The following is a 24,651-nucleotide window of genomic DNA, read 5'->3' as shown; positions in this document are numbered from 1 at the left end:
TATTTTGTGGAGGAGTTTATTTTCAGTACCTAGGGTAGCATGTTGACTTCTCTTTCACTCATACGGAAAGGGAGATCCAAGATAGAATAGTCTGTGTTGTCAGCATCATGGCAGCATGAGACACTCCCTTTGTTTCTCCCCTTCAATCTACAGCTAGTAAAACATCCATAACTCAACAAAGTTCCTGTGCCCAGCACACCAGGACGCTGGAGAGGTACACTCATCTGTACATCTGAAGGTGGGTGAACTGGAACACAGGGAGAGGTAGGATCCCAGGGGAACAGCAGAGACGATGTCTCTGATCCCAGCCTCTTGGCTGTGGCAGCTGAGCCTGCAGCCCCAAAGAACCTCCTACTAGCAGAAGTGGTGGCACACATGACTCTGGTCTCCAGGCCACAGTGATGCCCATGGTACCAGGCAGCAGTGGCTGCAGGGCCAGTGACCCTGGTCTCTTCAGCCGTGGTGGCACTCCCAACTCTGGCCCCCCCCGCCATGGTGGTGGCCACTGCGAACCTGAAAACCCCGGATATGGCAGAGACACCCAGAAACTTGTTTCCTCTCCATCCTCCCCACCACCATGGTGGAAGTGCCTGCGACCCCAGTGATCCTAGACGTGGCAAAGGCACCCACCACCCCAGTGCCCTGGTGGTAATGCCAGTGACAGCAGTGACATGGGCTTTTCACTTATTTGGTATTAATACTTGTGCGTGACTTCAGTGTATCTGTACTTAAATTGCCACGGACATTATATTATGATCTAATTCTTGGAAGTATTAATTCAGTTAAATAAAATAAGGCAAAAAATCTTTAACTGTGTTGACAAAGCCCATGATATTTCAGGCCATGTATGCTGATGTACAGCATTGGTTGCGAAGGGTCTGGGTTACTTTGTTTACAGTGATGTGGGTTCTGGGCAGTGGCAGCTGGCCCAAATGGTCTGAAAATCCAAAGCTTTAGGCCAGAGCTCTGATATATCTTCATTAGAGGTGAGTACAGTCTCACAATCACAGAGAGATTTCAGTTTGATCTGTGTTTAATTTCTATCTCCACCAAAGGCCGACTTCCTTAGCTAAGTGGCTAAATGAACAACAGCTGGGTTTAGGGAGAGAGGACCATAAGATGTAACTTGTCTTAGGCAGTCACCAAAGGACTAACCTAAAAAGGACAATTATTTTCAGACTTTTCAATGCACTGCTAAAGGAACTGTCTCCATCCAAGCCCGTTAGCATGGAAAGGCTAATCCACAATGCCCCAAGGAAGAGTGCTTTGCTCAGAAATGTGGCATTCAGTTTCTGTGACTCTGCATGGAAATTCCTTTTAAAGCCGTGCATTTCACCAAAAGCAGTAATTGCCTTGGGGTGTAATGAATTACAAAAGATGGGAGTAATCACAAAGAAAGAACAAAAAGGAGAGAGAAATGCATAGAAACCTCATTGTTTCCAATGATCATCAAAAATAGGTCAGAAAACAAGTTCTGCTTTGATGTTTGATGTTTTTATTTTCAAGGAATTCTGCAGTAATGAAGTGTAACCTCAGAAAATGGAAACTAGACTCAATAAAAGAGCCAGAGAACTTGCTATAGGAAGAGTGTGGGATGAATCATTTTTATGAAATATTTGAATAGACTCTCAATTTTTATGTTTTCCATAAAACTTTTTCTTAGCTTTACTTTTCTTTCAGTTTGATTAATCCACTGAACTGGATGTAGACAGGTGGGAATGATTTTATGTAGAGATTATGCTGATATCTTCTTTGCACAATTAAAGGCATTGTTATCATGCATGGTAGGCAACATGGAGAGGTAGTGGTTAGAAGTACATGTCATATAGACCTGGTTTTAATACAGGCATACCTCATTTTATTATGCTTTGCAGATATTGAGCTGTTTTTTTTTTTTTTTAAATTGAAGTTTTTTGGCAACTCTGCATCAAGCAAGTCTACTGGTGCCATTATTTTCCAATAGCATTTGCTCACTTCATGACTCTGTGTCACATTTTGGTAATTTTCACAATATGTCAAACTTCATTATTATTAATTTTTTTTTTCCCCCGGTCCGCGGGCCTCTCACTGTTGTGGCCTCTCCCTTTGCGGAGCACAGGCTCCAGACGTGCAGGCTCAGCGGCCATGGCACACGGGCCCAGCCGCTCTGCGGCATGTGGGATCTTCCCGTACCGGGGCACGAACCCGCGTCCCCTGCATTGGCAGGTGGACTCTCAACCACTGCGCCACCAGGGAAGCCCTATTATTACATTTGATATGGTGATTTGTAATCAGTGATCTTTGATACTACTGTTTTAGTAATTTTTTGTTTTGTATTTTATAACTAAGGTACATACATTGTTTTTTAAAACATAATTCTGTTGCACACTTAATAGACTACAGTATAAACATAACTTTTATATGCACTGGGAAACCAAAAAATTAGTGTTACTCACTTTATGTGATATTCACTTTATTGAGGTGGTCTGGAACTGAACCTGCAATATCTCTGAGTAGGCCTGTATTGGTCCTACCACTTGCTGGCTGTGTGATTTTGGCATTAAGCCTCAGGTTTCCTCTCTGTAAAATGGGAGTGATTACAATGTCTTACACTGTTGTCATGAGGATATAAAGAAGTAATATATGCCAAGGTCCTGATACATTTGTGGTGTATTGGGGATGGGGTGCTGCTTTATTATCTCCTGAAATAGTCATTAAATGCTCAGAGAAACCTGTGTGTGTGTGAAAATGGGGAATTGTTTCCAGCTACTGGAGAGATTAATTTTGGCTCTGGTTGAAGTTAGATGTGTAGCCAGAAGTAGGTGGTGAGCAGTTAACAAGAAGCTAAAGCTTCCAATCTCCTCTCTTACCTATGACCTTCAGCTTTCCTTGCCAACAAGAGCTCTAGTTTTCAACATTTCTGAAGTTTTAAGATTTTGATAAATAGATATCCTAGGACCCAGTGGGATTCACATGAAGGAAAAAATTATTTCCCTCTACTCATTTTAGGTTCATCGAGGCCTTGCAAATTAGACTGATGAAAGATAGATTAACAAGAGAAAACAAACAGGAGTTTATTAATATGTTCATCATGCATTCACACAGGAGTACTCAGAAATGAGTAACTCAAAGGGGAGGTTGGAACTTGAGCCTGTATAGCATCTTAGTGAAGAACAATAACTTTGTAGAGAAGTGGTAAGATAAGGGAAAGGACTTTGACCTTCTACGGGTGGGAAATTACGGGAAGGCAAATATATGGGGCAACTAATGGAAAATAAGGGCTAGTTAGTAAGGTTTGTTTGTGTAGACTTTTGGTGCCATCTTGTCTTTGGTGATAAGGTGGTTGTTCCCTTCCTGGTATGGGAAGGAGCAGGGACACCTTCACAAGAGGCATTTATGTTCTGTTTACAGATAGATACAGGAAAGGCAGAGAGCTCGGCCTGTCTCTGCTTTTTCTCAATTGCCTTCCGTTCAAAGTCATCCTATGCCAGAGTGGCATACTTTGAGGTGGCATGTTTTGAACCCCTTCAGTTTACAAGTAAGTGTAAACTCATCTGCCATTCAGATGCCATAAAGGTAGTTACAATTTTAGGTTGAAAAGTCTTTCTGCAATGCTGGTGAGACTCATTTGTCCCTTTGGACAATGTCACACACCAGCTGGCCCCCTCTTGTCAGCAGTATGTGCAAATTATTCTCTCCCTAAAGAAATGAATATTCATCAAGAAAATGGCAAACTTGGCTAAACCTATGGAGCAGCTCTTTCTCCTAAAATAAACTCAGAAGAGGGATGGGGATATATTCACAACACACACACATATACATACACACACACACATACACGTATGCATATATATCTATATATAAATAATATATATGTATGTATATGTGTATGTATATGTACGTAACCTTTGAATATTCTTTTTTATGCTCTGCCTTTAGTAAAAGAAATACCCCTTTCTTAATACAGAGCCTAGAAAGAGTGTTTATCAAATTCTTTTAGGTTTCACATCTGTAGGAAGGAGATAAGCTCCCTACAAGCACTGATGCAGTGAAGTCTACACAATTTTTGAAATGAGCTCTAAATTCACTGTGTGCTGTTTCTGCTCATATTATTTATTCAACTGCTGTAAATGCATATCAATTCCCTTTACCTTCATTGAGACAGTTTAATTCTTGTTTTCAATATTTAGGGGGATGGCTTCACAGAGCCTTTCATTTCATTTTAGTTTATACAGTTTTAGATATTCACCAACATGCCATTGTGCACGCCTCTACACCAGCCTTCAAAACATTTACTCTTGAAAAACTGTTATGATTTAGACAGTTGCCTGAAGCAACTATATGCTTCCTCTAAAGTCCAGTGAATATATAGGGAAGAAAGGAAGGAAGGAAGGAAGGAAGGAAGGAAGGAAGAAAGAAAAAGAAGAGGGAAGGAGAGGTTGAGTGAGGGAAGAAAATGACGTGTTTCTATTTAGACCCATTGACTTCTTTTCATTGAGTCTGTCTGCATTTATTTTAAATTCTGAGCTCAAGGTTGGTGCTGTGCTTAGCGGGGACACTTGAGTGAGTGAGGCTGTGATGATAATTCTTTTCCTCTCTGGATGGGTATTCTTTCCTGCACATGAGGGCTCTTTTACTCTTTCCAAGATTTGAGAAGGACTCACTAATCAGACTAACTATCCTTTGTTCCACTTTCATTCTGAACTTCTTATACCTCCTGTCCCCACCCAAATTTTCTTTTAACTCTCTGGCCATTACTTTGTCAGGGCTCAGACTCCACCAACCTGAAGATAGCTATTAATAAGTGAAATAAGTTTCCTTTCAAAGTTTCATATTTGCATTTTTATCCTAGTAGGTCAGGGCCTTAAACTACAAAAATAATTTTAACGTTCCAGATGTTAGATATTTGAATGTAGGCTCCTTTTATAGTGTGACTTCCTAATAATAAGCCATCACTTAGATAATGATTACTCTCAACCATGAACACTGCGAGATAGGTACCATTGATGTCCCAATTTTATAGATGATGCAGTCACACTGAGGGGTAAGTGACTTGCTGAAGGTAACTTGGATATTCTTATTGATTCTTAAGCAGGCTCTTCTCCCAATTTATTTGACTAGGAAGCAAAGATTTAGTGCTGAAACCCAGTTACCCTTGTTGCTCTGCACATCATAACTCTCCTAATGGTACAACTGCCAGTTTTTTTAATGGGTCACCTGGATCCAAGGTCCTAGGACTGGACTTCCATTTTGGTCCAGACTCCAATTATGTGGACACCTCTCTGCCTGGCCAGTCACCAGAACTTGTTAATAGGAAGGATTGATGTCTGATTTGTTTTGCTGTGAGTAATCTGCCCTGCATTGTAGATGAATCTCAAGTGTACCAACAGATTCTTTCCATGCATGGGAGTATTATTTTATCCATTCTACAGGTGCAGGAAACTTAGACTTATAGAAGTTTTGTGGTTTGCTCAAAGTTTCATAGATGTCTTAAAGCTCCTTTGGAGAAACATGGAAGAAAGATTTCCCTGTTCATAAGCCTAAAAATTACATTACAAATGAACTATTATAAACATGTTCAAAGAAGGCATTTATCTCAAGGACCCTGAAGTCTCTGATCAACAACTTTTCAAGACTAAATGCCAACACTGATGCCTGTACTCTATTATCACTCAGCTAGTCTCTGTTCCAAATGTTTGAACAGTTAACTGTGACCCTTTCCTTGTAAAGCAAGTGCCTGCTGAATAATGGTTGATCCAGCGTGTTTACCCCTTAGATTTGTTTCAATATTGTTAAGAGATGGGAACTCAAGATGTGGGAATTTTGCTTCGGGTGATGATAGAGCTTCAAAATGGAGGTGTTCCATTATGTTTTCCATATGAACATGCAGCCATTTGTGTGAAAGAATAGAGTCCATCAAGAAACTGGCCCGTTTCATTCTCTTTATAAAGAAGCATTTATAAACAAGGCTTCTGCACTAAATATCCTGGTCCTCTGGGACAGTGCCAAACCCTATAGTGCAGTAATGATTTAAAACCATGTGTCCTGAAGTCAGTTGTTGCTCTCGTTACAGTTGGAAGCAAAATGAATTTATAGGAAAAATATGTTAAAATACAAGCATATATTAATAACTTCAAAGAGCTGGAGCTTATGGTAACACCCTCAAAATCACTTCCCCCTTATTTCCAGAAGCTAAGACATTTATAAAAGGAATATACAATCACACAGAAAGAGCATTGTGGTTGGGTACTTTATGCACATGTTCCCATGTGGTGGGGCCTTTCCGCCCAGTACCTGGTCCATAATGGGCCAGTAATATTTGCTTACCTTGAAGCTGAAACCTATAGGCATTAAAATTTTAAAAGTTGTACTTTTGTGTCCCTATCCCTATTTATGTAATTACTCCACACTGGCACTGCCTTGCCCCCATCCCCATTGGATAAATGGAGGACATTCTTTAAGTGAAACCATTATAGAGAAGATGTTTCCTAATACCCTTATTTGCATATATTAGCAAACCAGATGTGTGGATAAGGCATTCTTTTTACCACATGCTCCCATTTGCCCAATGGATTGATGTGTGTTCCTTTTAACACAATTCTTGTATTGGTTTTCAATGTGTACTTTGGTCTTTTTAAAGACACATACACAATCCTCCTAAACAGTCAAATGTCTGCCCAGACTGTGAAGCTCAGCATGGTTTAAGTGTTCCTGAGATGTTATTACCAAAAATAATAAATAGATCACAATCAATTAATTACTACAGATTATACAGATCTAGTATATTTAGTAAATCTGACTAGAGCATTTGAGTATTACTATATTCTTGTAGTAGAATAATACAAAATGAAGTAATAATAAAAAGTAACTTACTAATTGTTTGGGGATATCAATTTTTTTTTTTTTTTTTTTTTTTTTTTTGCGGTATGCAGGCCTCTCACTGTTGTGGCCTCTTCCGCTGTGGAGCACAGGCTCCGGACGCACAGGCTCAGCGGCCATGGCTCACGGGCCCAGCCGCTCCACGGCATGTGGGATCTTCCCAGACCAGGGCATAAACCCGTGTCCCCTGCATCGGCAGGCGGACTCTCAACCACTGCGCCACCAGGGAAGCCCTGGGGATATCAATTTTGATGTCGTTATTGGTTTGAATATGGTCTCATTACCTCTAAGTGGCATAATGAAGTAGTATTAATTAAACACCCATTTGTACATTGTATAAGATGGAAGCTGACTTACCAAGGTCAACAAAAATTACTTCCTGTTCTCAGTGTAAGGGAGAAAAAATAATTTTCTCTCCCTCTTCTGAGTTCTTGGCTGAGACACCTGTAATAAAAGACAGATTAACAAGAGAAAAACAAGCAGAAGTTTATTAACATGTATACCTCATGTACACATGGGAGATAACCAGGGAAAAATGAGTAACTCCTGGAGGTGGCTTAGAACTCTGGCTTATATATCATTTTAACAAAAAATAATAAATTTCTGAAGAAATTATAGGATAAATGATAGGAAAGCAGTTTTAGGGTTCTAAGGGCAGAGATAAAGGCCTTTGTGTTGTTTTGTGACTTAATGGCTAATGTGCCTCCATTTCTTTTTTTTTTAACATCTTTATTGGAGTATAATTGCTTTACAATGGTGTGTTAGTTTCTGCTTTATAACAAAGTGAGTCACTTATACATATATATATGTTCCCATATCTCTTCCCTCTTGTGTCTCCCTCCCTTCCACCCTCCCTATCCCACCCCTCCAGGTGGTCACAAAGCACCGAGCTGATCTCCCTGTGCTATGCGGCTGCTTCCCACTAGCTATCTACCTTACGTTTGGTAGTGTATATATGTCCATGCCTCTCTCTCACTTTGTCACAGCTTACCCTTCCCCCTCCCCATATCCTCAAGTCCATTCTCTAGTATGTGCCTCCATTTCTATTTAGAAAAAGATCAATGAAAGGGTGATTGTTTCTAAGAACATAATGGTAGCTTTAGAGGAAGAAAAATAAATCTTCATATTTTATTTTATTAATTCATGTCTTATATAAACATTTTTTGAGCACCTACTGAACCTGGTACTGCTTTAGGTTCTAAGATTATAAAGAAAATCGAGATTTTTCTCCCAAAAGTAGTTAAAAATAAACAAGTATGCAGATGATTCAAAGGCAGTGTCATAAATACTATAGCAAAGTGTACCCAGGATGGTGCTGGAATACAAGGGTGATGAGAAACTCAGGGAATGCATCATGAGGAGGTGATGCTTATTTTTAGTCTTGAAGTATGAATAGATATTCCAAAGGTGCAAATTGGGGAAAGTATTCAGGCAAAGAAAGTAACATGAGTGGAAATGTAAGGAGCTTTGTGTTTTCAATATCCTCAGGGCACAGGGGTTAGTGGAAAAGAGCTCCAGTTATGGCTGCCAAGATAGGCATGAGTTAGCAGGACATTGTATGCTAGGAATTTGAAATTTTTTCCTGTAATCCAGTAGTAGGTCAAACCCTGTAACCATATAATCACTTTCTTTTTGAAAAATATGAATATAGTCATAGGCATTCTGTCATATGTATCATTAATGAAAATCAAGAATATATATAAATTTATAGTTTTATTATTGAGACTTCTGACAAAATTTGCAGTCAATATTGATAAATATCTAAGTGTATCGTGGTGGATGAGAACATTGGTTGTGGAGTCAGGCAGGCTGGGTAAGTTTGGGCAAGCCACTTGTCCTTATAAAACTTCAGTTTCCTTATCTGTAAAAGGATCATAATGATAATAGTAGAAAATATCAGAGAGGGTATTTGTGAGAATTAAAATATATAATGTATGGAGAATACTTAACAAAGTGCCACATAGTAAGTTCTTATTAAATCACACTTTTGTCATTGTTGTTTGTAAAAAGATAAATTTTAAATAAAGGCAAACTCACTACTCTCATACAAATATAAAATGAACATGTGTTAAAAATTTTATTTAACTCATTAATTAGGGAAGCAGAAAGATGTTACACACTTCAAAGGGGAATTCAAGAAACATACATGTTTAGGCAACCAGGAATGCTGAAATGAATTTACAAATAGATGTGAAACTGGTGTATATCGATAGGGCAATAATCAATTGCATTTTCACTAGACACAGATCATTTGCATTTCTATGGACAAGGATCATTTGCATTTCTATTAATTTTCTGCAATTGGAGTTGTAAAATAACTCAAAAACAATGAAATGTAGGGACGACCTGGAAGAGTGTACTAGATAGAACGTCTAAAATCCTTTTTTCCCCCCAATTCAAAGTGTTTTACAATTTATCTTGACAGATTTACTTTGTCAGATACACAGGGAAGGTCAAAGTTTTCTGGCATCAGACTTTCACTTAAATGACATGAAGATGAAGCCTGGGCTAGAATAGAAAATTTTCCCAATGAATCCATTGGCCAGTACTGTTAGAAAGGGCCTACCTTGCTAGAGAGGATCATCCAGAAAAAGCAAATTAAGACTCTACTGTAACACCAGGACATGTGACCAAGTTTACTATTAACATATCAAAGTGAATAGGTAAATAATCCTTGACTACAGCTAATCATTCTGGGGATCAGAAGTCAAAAACCTCAGGAATACTTACAGACAATAGACAAAAATCTCTATTTAGCAACAACCATGTTTAAAGGATTGTGCTCAGCCCTTGTGGACAGGGTTAGTTTCTTACCTAATTATATTTAAAGCTTTCTGCTAGTAGAGTTTGTAGTATTTCATAGATACCTCAAAATTGATAATCTTAGGCTATTTTCTCCACAGCTGATAATGTTTCTTGTGGTCCCTATTTCAACAATCATTTTTCAAGCTTCCAAGTCATAAAACTGGAAATTGCCCTAGGCTCCCAATTATCTCCCATATCCAATTGGTCATCCAGTGGAAAATCCATTGATTCCTTCCCTTGAGTGTAGGCTGTACCTTTGTCCACATTAGTGCTATATTTTTTTCAGTCTTTATCATATTCTGCCCAATGTAAATTGTTGAAGTAATCTCCTTACAGCTATACTTACTTTCATTCTCATGGGGCATCCACACTGGGCCAGAGGGAGCTTTCTAAAAGCCAAGAGCTTTTAAAATACTTCTGAGGCATTACAGTAAAGGTCCTCACATTCCTTGAGGCGGCAAATGCAGTCCAGATGAGATGCAAAGATTTCACTATAATTAATGGGCATTCACACTTTTTCAGGCCACATGGCCACCAAAATGGGGTGGACCATACATCCTGGTTTGCCTGGAATAGTCCTAATTTACGTCCATTGTCCCTGAGTAATTATGAATAGTGCCTTCTTTTACTCTCCTATGTTCAGATGATAAATTATGTGGCACCTGAGTATCACAGGCTTATTAAAAGAAGTTTGTGAGGACTTATTGGTAAGAATAGCCTGGAGATGAGTAAGCTAGAATTCTACTTTTCTTATCTACAATTCTTAGATGCATTACATAAATTAGAATTATTCTTATTTAAGAAAGATAATACAGTGCATATATTATGTATTATGTAATGCTCCCAGCAGGCTCTAGGCTGTACTCAATCAAGCACATAACTATTTCTGTAAAGAAATATATGAATGTAGGAATTTTCTTCTTAAGTGAGAAATATAAAGACTATAGTTCAGTGTAGGATTTGATGCTAAATGATTATGAAAAACATATTTGGTTTACAGAGCTCTTTGGACTTTGGAATAATAATTAAGGGATTGTGGGCCTGTACTTAGTTGTGTGAAAATGTTCTTTGTCCTCTCTGGTCTTTGGTTTTCTTATCCATAAATTAGGAACAATAATTGAACCTGCCTAACAGAATTATGAGGGTAAAATGAAATAATTATGTAGCTGAGATTAGCAAAGGGCCTGGTGCAAAATGCTCAATAAATGGTAGTTATTTTTATTAGCTGCATTCTGTTCCCACTTTATCCAAAGGTAGGAATCCCAAATCATGTCAAGGCATGCAGAGCAAGTTAAGAAAATGTGATGACTGTGGGATCAAAAAAACCTCTATTTTTTTTCATCTGTCTAACTTAAATTCTTTTCCTCCAGGACTGTTTACATGTCTCCACTGTATTGTAAACAGACTAAACCTTCTCATTCCCCATTGTATCTCCAGGGCCTAGTACTCTTTCTAGGACATAATCAGCACTTCAATAAATAAGGATTCATGAGTGAATAAATGCCTATGAGATCCCTACACAACTATCACAAAGATATTCTGAGCATAGGTATAGTTGGGAAAGTCCAAAATGTAACCAGCCAGCAATGTTTTTCATAATAATACTCAGGAAGTCCTAGCACACTCTTTCTCTCCATTTCCATCATATGTAACATTTGCATCCATTAACTTGACTGTCCTACTCCTCAACCAGGTATTACGGTACTCAGGACCCTGGCAGGTCCTGAAGAGCTTTCCCTGCTTCTAAAGCCATCTCAAATAGAGGAATGAATGTGCTAGAAGAATTATGCTCAGTGATTACTTTTCAACAGTTTTTAGGAGCTAAAATTTAAGTGGTTTTTTTGAAGTCTTACTTTCTTTAATTTACAAACAAATAATTTCCTTTAAATTTTCTGTCAACCCTGGAAAACACTTATTAAATATGTTGGCAAAGTACATTTTATTCTCACTTGACAGTTTTTCCCACCAGTAACTTAAAATCATCACAATAAATTAGAATCCATCACTCATGCACATGTTTTATTATCAATACAAGTCTAAAGTGTGATAGCAGAATTGGAAATAATTTCTGCCCTTTTATGATTCGAGCAAGTGGCTTTAAATACTATTTTGGATCCTGCCCATGAAACATGAGGATTTTGGATCCAGTAACATAATAGGATTGAAAACACCTTTAAAGAAGATATATCACAGGTCCTCAATCATTTGCCCATTTTTCTGAAAGTCAGAAAGTACTGAAAACTGTAAATTTTCTTCTTCTCATTTGGTTGTGACACTTGACTTGATCTGAACTTATTTTGTGGCAAAACATGAAAGAAGGTGAAGTTCTTTTGGTCTTTATTTATCCTACTAATGTGAATATTTATATATTACATTGCAGAAATATTAATATGTTCACAGGTACTGCTCCAGACCTACTGGGGTATTAATTAATGAAAGGTAAATGGGCAGCATTACCTCTATAAAATTAGGAAAATTTTGCATTTTAAAACACATCAATCTCCATGGAAAAATTGTCAGGTTGTGGCCCTGTATTACTGTTAGGTTTATTTGGGGAAGCCTTTAAATGAATTAAGTGCTTCAATTTCCAAACGTGTATTTACAACATGGGCTGGGCCTGAACATGCATTTAGGCTAGGGGTAGCTGCACCATTCTAGGTCTCCTGCCCAAACAAGAAGATAAGGGGTGGGCTCAAAGTCACATCCAAAGTTTACTGGCTTCTGGGCTAAATTAACTGAATTAATGTTTGTAATTAACTCACAAGACTCTGCATCCTTATATGTTTTTCTCTATTGTAAGTAGAGCTTTCTAGCCCATGCCTTCATGAGATAACCAACCCATCCACTGCAGTGCTGTTTCTTACACCAGGCTTACCACTGGGAAGAGAAGAAAAAGATTCAGAATATTCCAGATCCAACTTAGAGAGCTTGTCCCATGACAGTTCAGTTAAAAGGTGGCTATTCAGAGAAAGGGGAAGAGACCTAACATAACGGAATATCTCCATATGACATATGCTTCATGTCATCCACTCCTAACAATAACCATCAAAAGGAGGAATTATCATTCCTATTTTACACCTAAAGGAAATGGAGGTTCATAGACAGGAAATACCTTGGTTCAGTTCCTAGAGCTAGAAGCTACAGTGCCCATACTTGAACCCATGTCTCTGTAACTCCAAAGCTCATGCAGCCTCCCTAGGGAAGAAGGAAAACCTAAAGCAAGAAATAATTGATAACATCAAAACTCAAGGTGCTTGTCACTGAGACTTAATTAGCTATTTCTGTGTTTTCCTAAGAATGTAAGTTTCTAAAAACCGGCAGAAAAATGCAGAACTTTGAGGACACCTAATGCATTAACCAAACATGTGGCTAAGTGAACATCTATATCTCTGTCTCAAGAATATCAGACACTCCTTCCCTGCCTTTTAAGATGAAAACGTGGTGAGACAGAATGTGATGTGACAAGTCAAACGTATTTTGAAACAGTAAGAAAGTGGAAAACACATGCCTAGGTTTTTGTTAAGAGTTTATATTTTAAACTCCCTTACTCATTTTTTCCTGGCACTTGTTTAATAATCATCAACTATAGCTGCCTTAGGAAGATGGGATGGCCAGGAGAGGGTCAGATACCAGAAAAAACACAAGTTAAAAGCATCATCTGTCATCTGTTTCATTTTTCTTGACTTGCAATTCATGTAGGAATGTGCCTCATTCCAAGAAAGAAACATAAAAATGTTCTACCTTGCATAGCAACACAGGGAAATAGGTTTGTACGTCACCTGCCCTCCTTTCCCTCTGCCACCCCACATGCACACCCAATACAACAATTTCTTTTCAGTGAGTGGTTCTCAAACTTAAGTCTATCAGAATCACCTGTAGGGTTGTTACATCACAAGTGGCTGGGCTCACCCCCTGAAGTTTCTCATCCAGTAAATCTAGGTTGGGGTCCAAGAATTCGAATTTTTAACAAGTGCCAGGTCTTGCTGATGCTGCGGGTCCAGATACACTCTGAGGACAATTGCTCTGATGAATATTGCTTAACTTGTGCTGCACTGAGACTCAGGGCAGCAATTATAGAAAGGTAATGAGCATCAGAATCACTTGGGAGCTTGTTAAAATGCAGCTGCCCCCCTGTTGATTCTTGACCCTGTTGAACATCAGAATTGTCTGGGGAGATAATGTGCCCAGATCCCACCTGAGACCCATTGGGTCAAAATCTCTGAGGCTGGGACTGAGGAAGGGTAGTTTTTTAAAGAGCTCCTCCAGTGATCTTAATAACTTGGAGGGCTCATAACCACTGCAGATCTGATTTTGAAAGCATGTGTTGGTGGCCATGGGATATGCATTGAGAAACTTGTCCTAGGCAATCCTCATGTACTTTGAGAAACAGTGCTCTGAGTCTGAGACCCAAACTTCCTCAAAGACTCATCATCCACCCGCATGCCTCCAAGTTCACACTCTCTCACACGCAATTCCAGGCTTTGTACTTGCTTCTCCCCTGCCTGGAAAGCTCATCTTCTTCTCTGCTCACCAGGTTAGCTTCTTCATGTTCTTGGAAACTAATCTCAGGGAGCCCCTTGCCCAGAAATCCTTAGCTGTCTCTCTTCTGTGCTCCACGGGACCCTCTTTTACCTTATGTTGATTATACCGTATAGTAGAGTTTCTTTCCACTTTTCTATAGGTCTCTCCCATTTAGATGCTAAACTCTGAAGGGATGAATGACGATTTCAGTTTTTATTTCACTTATGCTTACTGTATATAATTTTTTTACAATGCAAAGTACTCAATAAAATTAAATGGATTGATGTTAATTAAATTCTTCCTTCCTTCCTTCCTTCCTTCCTTCCACCCCTCCACCCTGCCTTCCCTCCTTTCTTTTTAAATATGAATCAACATGTCTGTCTTTTAAGATAGGATAAGATAACTTACTGAGATGAGAGAAATACTCTATGTTAATAAGTAAAATCACCATTAGTACACACAATAATCATGAGAAAAGTCTCATGTTTTTTCTTTACTAAAATGAGTTCTGCTTTTATGATATAAAATCATTGTAAAATATCATTTGAAAAAACTATATTCAAATGCCTGCTGCTTTAAATTTTTTCACTTTAGTTGATCTGAATTTTTAGTTTGTATTTTCTGAGATAGTAACCATATGTTCAAAGAATTGTTTGACTGTGAAATTCCTTAGCACACCCCAAGGAGTGATCACAAAATACCAAAGTGGCAGGCAGGAACCTGTGCTGATGTTGTGGGCCCCTTTGAAACTATGTGGAGTATCAAACATCTCAGGACAGATTTCAGGCATCACCAGCCTTTAGAACAATTACATACCATAGATTTCTACCTTATTATCTCACAGGGTGACTCTCTCTCACTTGGTAATATAATACCACAATACTGCACAAAGTAATTTGTTACAGTAATGCACAAGTCTTTGAACTTGGGATGGGAGAGATGTTAGGACATGTTTTGTTCCTTTCGGTCTGGAATGTGCTCTGTGTATCATACCTTCTACATAGTTTATCATGTATTTCTCATTCTGTTATAAAAGGCAAAGCTTTACCACAAATTATTTATAACCAATAACACCCTATGTCCAGCTAGGGGGAAAAAAGTGAATACCAAGGAAAAAGGAAAACAAATGTCTTAGTTGGTTCTAGGGATTTCTTTTATAATATATACTATATAAGCATATGCATGTTTCCTGCTTTAATGGACTTAAGCGTTACCATATTACTGTATATAGTTTTATTGTCATGCCAACACAGACAAATTGTTAGCTAGAACCTGTTGTCAGCGTATACTCCTCTGGAAGACTGTATCGCGGGCCATTATTCATTTTGTTGTTTTGTTTGTTTGTTTGTTTTTGTTGTTTTTAATCCTCCTCCAATTTTTCTAAGCATTTACTTTTATTGATTGATTGATTTAGGCTGCGTTGGGTCTTTGTTGCTGCGCACGGGCTTTCTCTAGTTGTGGCGAGCGGGGGCTACTCTTCCTTGTGGTGCACGGGCTTCTCATTGTGGTGGCTTCTCTTGTTGTGGAGCATGGGCTGTAGGTGCGAGGGCATCAGTAGTTGTGGCACGCAGGCTCAGTAGTTGTGGCACACGGGCTTAGTTGCTCCGTGGCATGTGGCATCTTCCCAGACCAGGGATCAATGTCCCCTGCATTGACAGGTGGTCTCCCAACCACTGCGCCACCAGGGAAGCCCGCGTTCATTTTTCATGTGAACAGATGTTCATCTGTTTTGAGATTATAATAAAATTTTTGGACTAGGTCTATGGTCTTCATGTTTGAGTACAAAATTATCTCTAGACTCTGGGATAAAAGGTCTCTACTCAAGAAGAATAATAGTTTTCCTAGAAATGTGGACTCAGTGAACATGGGCAAAACCTGAAAATCACTCTTGAGGGCTTCATAATCAGGAAAGGCAGGAGGTGCTTTGACCTCTTACCCCCCAATGGGGTCACCTTCTCGTAGTCCTTAACAAAGTGTTTCAACCTCTATCTTCAGTATATGATTGGAGATAATGATTATTGGTATATATAATTATCTGTGTTCCATTTAATACAATGTTTTAACAAAATTGGAGCATGGCAATGGATGCTAATAATCTTCATTCAATTAATTATTTTTTTCCTTTAGCTTTTAAGACATTAGACTCTTTGGGTTCTTTTTCTATCTCTTGAACTATACTTTTTCTTTTGAATTAGCCTAAGGATATAATTTTTATGCAGTGGGCAATGAATGAGGAGCCACTGAAGGTATTTGGCCAGGCAGGCAGTATGATTGGGGGTGACTTTTGGGAAATAAATCTGGTCCCATTTTGTAGGATGGATTGGATCTGGGAGAGGAAGAAGATGGGAAGCTTAGTTGGGAGGCTGTTAAAATAATCTCAGTGAGAGACAGTGGAAGATCACATCAGGGCTGTGACAATAGAAAGGAAGCCTATGTAATTGTGTAGAGGTAATTGCTGAAGTTGTGCAAGTGATAAAATGTATGTGGCAAGAGAGAAGGAAATGCCAAAAATGGCTCTGAAGGCTTGGGTCTTATTGATTTCAAGGATCATGGTACTAATATAAAAATGGGGAGCATAGGGGGTTGTGAAGTTTATTTTCAAAAACATAGGCTCAATTATGTTTCAAAATGTACCCTGGATTTGTTTTAAGCAGATATGGTTAAAGACACACAGACATAGGGATGATTTTTATTAAGGAAGAAGCTTTTGTATTCATAGATTTCTAGAGATAGGAGGCATGGTATGTCATGCAGGGCCATATGGTAAAGCACCAGGGTTGGTCAGGAGGCAGAAGAAGCAAGGGGAAAGCACGGGCAAAAGCCTCTATTGTGGTTTTTCAAGGGAGGGAATGGAAGAGGCAGGGTAAGCAGCTGAGTAGGCTTAGGATTTGTTAGTTTGAATATAGTAGTTGTCTCTAGTTGTCTAGCACCTGGCCCTGCGATGATTTAGGGCAGGGGGATAGTATCCTAGGCTGCAGGGTCCTGATAAGAGGCAGGTAGGAATGTGAACTTGAAGTTGGTTGGTTTTTCATATGAAAGGCATGCTCACCAGCAAGTAGCTTGCTATCTCTTGGAATTAGTTAACCCTGGGAGGGGTAGTCAGTGAAGTCCCAGATGTCAAAGCATCATAAAATACCAAAAATTAAAAATGTGATTGATACAAGTTACCTAGGTCATATATTAAGGTAGAATTTCCTCAATCAAATTCTAGATATTGGAGACCTGAGGAAAAGTGAGGATTCTAAGAATGGAATTTGGAATCATCCATACAGAATGGAGCTCATACAGCTAGATGACATTGCCAGAGGAGAGAGAGCACATGTAAAGAGAGGAGGGAGAATGATCAAGTGCGGAACTCAAGGAATGCCTACATTGAGGAGATGGGAAAAGGAGGTCTCAGGGGTGACAGGAAAACATGGAAAGAAAGTGTTCTGGAAGAGAAGGTAGAGATTAAAGAAGGGATCACTCCAGAGAATTGACAATTGAGCAAAGACCCAGGGATTGGGCCACCAAGGAGTCATCGAAGACTTCTGATTGTGTAGAATAATAGAACTATAGGCATGGAAGCCAGATTGCAAGGAGTTAAAGCATGGGTGGTGTTGAGGCAACAAATGCAGACCTCTTTCTAGGGAAGCTTGAAGAAGAAAGAAGGAGAAGGATAGTATTTACTCGTATTAGCTGATCCTTACTAGACCCTCCAAAGCCCATTTTCCTAATTTCATTTCTGTTTCCTACCTGTATCCTACAGCTCTGGGAAAATGAGTGGAATCTTTTTTTTTTTTTAATCTTGTTGTGTTCTAGTGTATTTTTACTTGCCTATGTCTTCTGTGAAACTGTAAACTTGAAGACAGGAATGCTGTGTTACGTGACTCTATATCCTCAGTGCTTAACACTGTTCTCAGTATAAACTGTGTTCAATGTATGTCTGTTGAATAAAAGAATGGATGGATACTTCTTAGAGGAGTAGTTTGCCCACTGAACCTGCCATAAATTGCATGTCTTCAGTTTCATCCCTCTGGGTGTATATTCTCCTCTTTGCTTATATTTATCAATTACTTCAAAATTGAAATGGTAATTAATTTCCTCAAGAAATCTTTTCCCAATTAACCTAATCTAAACTAAACAGTTATTTTGCATATTCTCAGTGCATAAATTATGTATTCAATTTGTATGAATTTAAACTATGCTTAATAAAATTCTGTTCTGTAAGTATTCTTAGTTCATGATATGTACATAAGTTTTCTGTCAAGTATAACAAGACATCGTACATGCTGAGCAAATATTAACAGGCATACATAAACTTTAAAATACATCAGAATATGCAAATATCAGAGGTCAGTATCAGAGATCTGCTACCTCTGTGACCAATGGGGTAGAAATTTTCATCAGTATCACTGTTTTGCATCATGTAAAACAGAATTTCATGAATTAGTGACCTTCAAAATGTTCAAATAACACTCTAAAGATAATACATCATCAGTATCTTGGTAGTATTTAGATTTTGTCTGCTGGGAAAAACAAAGTGGCTATTTAATTATGAATGGTGCTGTTTCTTCATTATGGTCATTGCAATTATTCATATCATTTTTATAAACATCTAGCAAGTAAATTATTTGTTTGAGAGTTATTAGAAATTAAAAGCTGAGTCTTCCATGATGAGTTCAGGTTAAATTTACAAGAGTGAAGTTGTTTTTCAGAATGTAGATAGGATATAAATTAAAACAGGAAGCCTTAGGTCCCAGACCTGCCTCTTACTAGCCATGGCAACCTACTTGTCAAAGTTGTAATTTAATCATATGTGAGAAAAGTAAAGAAACAGATCTGCCCTTGTAACATTCTGGGGTTGCTTTGAAGACCAACAGGGGTATGATCTTGGTGTAAAACTTGGGCATTTCTTTTGTTTGTTTTAATATTTACTTTGAGCCCTCATTCTCTTCCATTGATAGGAAACTTAACCTTGGCTCTTCTGGAGTTTCATGTCCTTGCCCCACAAAGTTATGCTTGAGTTCTGGCATCTTATGGGGTGTTAAGACTTGGGATTTCCTGGGAGTAGGCGAGTGAGTTATTGGTTAGGAGTCTACAGCTCTCAGTGATGGGATGTCCATTCTACTGCCCTGCAGGGCCCCTTCAGAGCCTGAGGCTCTCTCCTGCTTCCAGATAACATTTGAGGTGCTAAGATACTTTGCAAATCTGCCTGTAGCCCTGCCTGCCTATTCATGCCACCATTTCTTTGTCAGTTCTTGCTCACACACAGGTGCAGTGTCTAGAATCTGGGCTGGGAAACTCCTTTGCTTTCAGAGTCAATAGATGCCCTCCCTTCAGCTCAGAACTCAGCAGAGTCACTTCCTTTTCTGGGGAAGGAACAGGGAAAGCTTTATTGTCCCCAGTCCTCATCCCTCATTTCGTTGCCAAGACGTGTTGTCTCTACCATCGAATCCTCTCCAGCTCTGGGACTCATGGATTTCTTCTCTTTTGCATCTTGTCACAAGACTCTCCCAAGACTATGAGTACAGGGGCTGTACTGATTAAGTGAGAGGGAACAGATATAAAAGGATGAAAACAAAATTCAGAGGTATCTTAAAATATTTTACTGATAGTTGTGAAAATGCTCTGATCCTGGGAGAGTATGCAGAGTGGACGCAGACTAAACAGAAAACACTCTACTAGCCTTCTCAATAGGGTCCTGAGAGCGAATTAAGTGCTAATGTCTTAGACATCCATTGAATGTAATAAATTGACTTATCTCTCTTATACCTAGAATGATATTAGCCATACTCTCCCCTTGGGGAAAATGAGAAAATAGTTACTTAAACCAGCTCCCAAGAGGACTAATTATTTCCCTGAATTTGTTGAGAAAGACCTACCAGACTGATAACTGTACTGAAATTCAAGTGAGGAGACCCTTAGCTAAAAAAGCAGTACAAAAATTGTAGCAAAAATGCACAGATATCTACTCCAGGAATGAGGGGTCAAGGAAAGTGTTCTCAGTAGAAAGTGACAGGTATGAGATTTAGAGGCGGGAGTCCTGAACTCTAGAGAAAGTGATAATACTAGTGCTGTAGATGCTTTGGCAATGTGGAGAATAGAAGCTTGGAACAGGGGGAAAATACAAACAGGAAATGGGAATTCTTTTGGCACCTGTGCTTGTGTTGCTTGAATATCTTGTGAAGACATAAAAAATATCCTGGACCCCAAATTGTGGCGTGCTACAAAACTAACCCTAATGTCCTGCATCCTTTAAATAGAGGTACACAGATTAAGGTCCAGATTACAAAGTGGAGAGGGAATATGATCTTTGAAGTCAGACAGGTGACCCAAGTTCATTAACTGTCCACCTCCAACATTAATTTAGCTTCAGATGTGATTTGATCATCCATAAAAGTAGAAGCTACCATTTACCTTGTAAGGTTGTGGGAAGATTCAAATGAGATAGATATAAGGAACCTAAGACAGTGTCTGGTATATAATGGATGGTCAATAATTGCTCCACAATTAGACAAGTGTACATACTATCTTAAGAAATACATTTTAAAACTATAAAATGTTTCATCTTTTCTGCTTTTCTAGCCTTTTGAGAGCTACTCAAATGATAGGCACTGGTGGATGAAAAGAGGGAAAGAGAAACAGGGTTTCAGGATCCATAACTTTCCTGTAAAGTATAAAGAGTTATTTTGTGCCTCTTCCTATTTATTTAGTGGTGAATAGATTCATTGTTTGATTATCTATTTTGTGGGATTAAAGCGGATGTGTGGGGAATTGTTTTTCTTGTGGGTGTGTATGTTATATATATAGTTCTATTTTTATAAAGTGCTGATACTGGTTGATATAGAATACCTTTAATTTTAAATGACTCTGTGTTCTTCTGGAATCCTCTTGTATCCACAAAGTCAGTAATAGAGTATCATTTAAATAATGCATCATGGTGAGAACATAAAAAAGTTGTTAAGAGAAGCATTTTGGAGATTGACTTAAAATACATTGACTTTGAAATAAATATACATCTAGTATAAAGAACAGATTTAGCTAAATATACATACTGGTTTTACTAGCAGATACCACTTTGGGAAGATATGTGTTTTGGTTTTTAAAATATTCTAGTTTGAGTTATGTTGTATTATAGCTTACATAATACTAATTAGATGCTGGCTTAGAAATATGTGTTAGTCATAAAATTTTGTCTACATTCACAACAGAAATCTGATAAGGTGAAGAACAAAGTGACTATTCACATGTTTAAAATCTTGGGGAAAACATGCTATGTATCACTTAACACTGCAATTGTTCCATGATGTTGAGGGGAAACAATAAAATTGTTCCATGAAGATACTGAGGACTGCTAAGTTAACAGTGACTAGACTCAGGCTTTATTTCTTGAACTGAGCTGGATGGTGGTCTCTACCCACAGCTCTCTGAGCCATGATTTCTAATAAAACAAAGCGTGGAAAGCATCCAACTCACAAATATTTCTTGCGTTTCTTTTGGTGAAAGGAATGGAGATTCCTTAATGCAATAGACTTCTTCATTGTGTTGAAAAATTAGAAAAACTCTGACTTTATGAACTATAGTACTTGTGTTGAAAAATTAGAAAACTCTTACTTTATAAACTATTTTATATTGGGTATTTACTATTAGCAGTTAATAGATAGCTAGATATATGATTTGACCTGCTATATTTAAACTATACCTATTATGTGTTCAAATAATTCAAGTTAATATCCAAAACTGTGAAATTATAAAAATTATGTTTTTTTCTTAATCTGTCAAGAATTTCAATGCTAAAGTCACCTTTAAAATAATAAATATAAGGTAGCTTTTGGCTATTCAAAATAGTTTAGAATCATAAGAAGTGTGTTCTGGAGACTTCCCTGGTGGTGCAGTGGTTAAGAATCCGCCTGCCAATGCAGGGGACACAGGTTTGATCCCTGGTCCAGGAAGATCTCACATGCCGCAGAGTAACTAAGCCCGTGCACCACAAATACTGAGCCTGTGCTCTAGAGCCCACGAGCCACAACGACTGAGCCCATGTACCATAACTACTGAAGCCCATGCACCTGTAGCCCATGCTCCACAGCAAGAGAAGCCACCGCAATGAGAAGCCCACACACCACAACGAAGAGTAGCCCCCGTTCACCACAACTAGAGAAAGCCTGCATGCAGCAACGAAGACCCAACGCAGCCAAAAATAAATAAACAAACAAACTAATTAATTAATTAATTTTAAAAAAAGAAGTGTGTTCTGTTTCCTTGTCTGCACTCTATATTTGTGGTTTGTTCCGTGTGCTAAAGAGAGAGAAACTGATGTGGCTGGTGTCAGAAGGTGGGGTATGTGTCTGTAATAAGAGAAAAATGCCTTAGGCCATGTCTTATTACCAGCTTCTGTTCCCCTTGAAGTGGTCTTCATTTTTGCTTTTCATCCCCAGTCAACTTGACTTCTGACCTTCCCAAGGGCCTATTCTCTTATTGGTTCTGGGGTGGGCTCTGGGGCTTTACCTATGCCTGAGTCCAGGTGTTCAGAGAAGGTGTGATTTTGTCCATCTGTGGTGCTAGTGCTCATCTTACCTTCCCTCTCTGAGAAATGAAGGAAGTGTCATCTGTCTTCTATTTATTAAAACCTTTGATGCCTTTGTGTATACAGGAAACACAGAGAGGGACAGATCTAGCTGGGCATCTATATGAGACATAGACCAATGGATTACATCAAGAGAGATGTGAAGATGATGACACCATCAAGATGGTGACATAGGTTGTTCCTGACTTCAACACCCCTCACCATAAGACCAACTAGCAACTATCCATAAACAGTACACGATTGAGAAAATCCCAAAACCCAGGGGCAAGACTGAAGTACCTCCTGGACAACAGAGACCAAGAAGGACTGCATTAGAAGAGTAAGAGTAGCTGCTATACTCCAGCTACATTGCCCCTTTCCCAGGCTTGCACAGAGCTGCACCATGAGGGCACCCCTGAGCCTGCACTTTCTCCAGTGGGAAGAGAGACCAAAGTGAACATCTAGCTCTCTCACTGTTGTGGGATGCTTCCCAGGAGGCTCACTCAGATCTTGTGACATGGAGCTCACTGGGGGAATCTACAGGGCCTGACCACTGGGGATCAGAGAGGGAGAAGGGGGCTGGGGCTTACAGCAACCAGCACTCAGATCTTGGTGGACCACATTCCTCCTTGAAGCATGTCTGAGCATAAATCCCAGCCAGTGGCTCTGCCTATCTACAGAGTGAACCAGTGACCCTATCTGGCCAGGAAGCTTGGTTGGCACTTCTGCCTGATTTGGGTCTCTAGCCAGCTAGGAGCTATGGAGCCTGTTCTATAGCCCTGCTCAGGCAGAAAAACAAATTTGCAACCCTGTCCAACTGCTGAGTATAGCCTCCAGTCCTGTCTAACCAGGAAGCATGACCAGAGAATCTGGGAAGTCATGGAGTCCATCCTACAGCTGTGTAAGGGCAGGGAACCAGGCCAGCAGTACTGTCCAGCTGTCAAGTACAGTCTCCAGAACTGCATAACATGGGAGCATGAATGGTGACGTGAACAGCCTCAGAACATAGCTTATGGTCCTGCCTAGACATGGAGCACAGCCTACTGCCCCATCTCACAACAGAGGCTAGCCTATGGCCTTGCCTGATTGCTGAACATAGTTTGCAGTCTCATCCAGGTAGAGAGCCCAGCTAATGAACCTGCCGACTTGTGAAACATAGCCTGTGGCCTTACCTGATTAGGGGGGTCTAGACAACAACCCTGCCTGAATGCCCCACCCAACTGTGAGATACAGCTGGAGAACTCTTCTGACCGTGACCCAGTCAGCAACTTTGCCCAACAAAGGAGTACAGCCAGTGGCCTACCTGATCCAAAACCCAGCCTGCTATCCCACACAACTTGACAGCATAGTCTACATCCCTACCTAGTGGCATAGCAAATCTGAGGCCTTGTCCATCCATGAGACCCTATGTGCAGCCCTGCCTGAACATGGAATCCAGCCAGCAGCATCACCCAGTTGGGGAACACAACCTGAGACCACACCCAACCAGAAATGATTGCAGAACCCAGCTGATAGCCTTGCCCAATTGATTAGTCAACCCAATGGCATCACCCTGCCAGGAATGCAGCATGAAACTTCTGCAGACCAGAGATAATTTCAGAGCCAAGTTTGAGGCCCCACCTGACCTCAGAGCACAGCCAGCAGCCCTGTCCAATTAGGGAGCCACCCAGCTGCCCTCTTTGTATGCAGAGCCCAGCTAGTAGGCCTGCACTACTGTAGAGCCCCAACAGTGGGTCTCCCCTCAACCTCAGAGCATGGGAAGTGGTCTTGCCCAGCTGGAGACCCTGATAGCAAGTCCCACATGCCCATGGATACTACCAGCTGACCTATTTAAAACCTCAAGTGAAGCTGACTAGTAAAGGTCTGTCCCAGCTGAAGCGAACCTGTAAAGTCTGGAAGAGAAGACTGCTTACTCAAAT

Source organism: Stenella coeruleoalba, assembly GCF_951394435.1.
Source record: "Stenella coeruleoalba genome assembly, chromosome: 6".
In the NCBI taxonomy this organism is placed as follows: domain Eukaryota; kingdom Metazoa; phylum Chordata; class Mammalia; order Artiodactyla; family Delphinidae; genus Stenella; species Stenella coeruleoalba.
The sequence above is the reverse complement of the archived record's forward strand: the minus strand, read 5'-3'. Positions refer to the sequence as shown.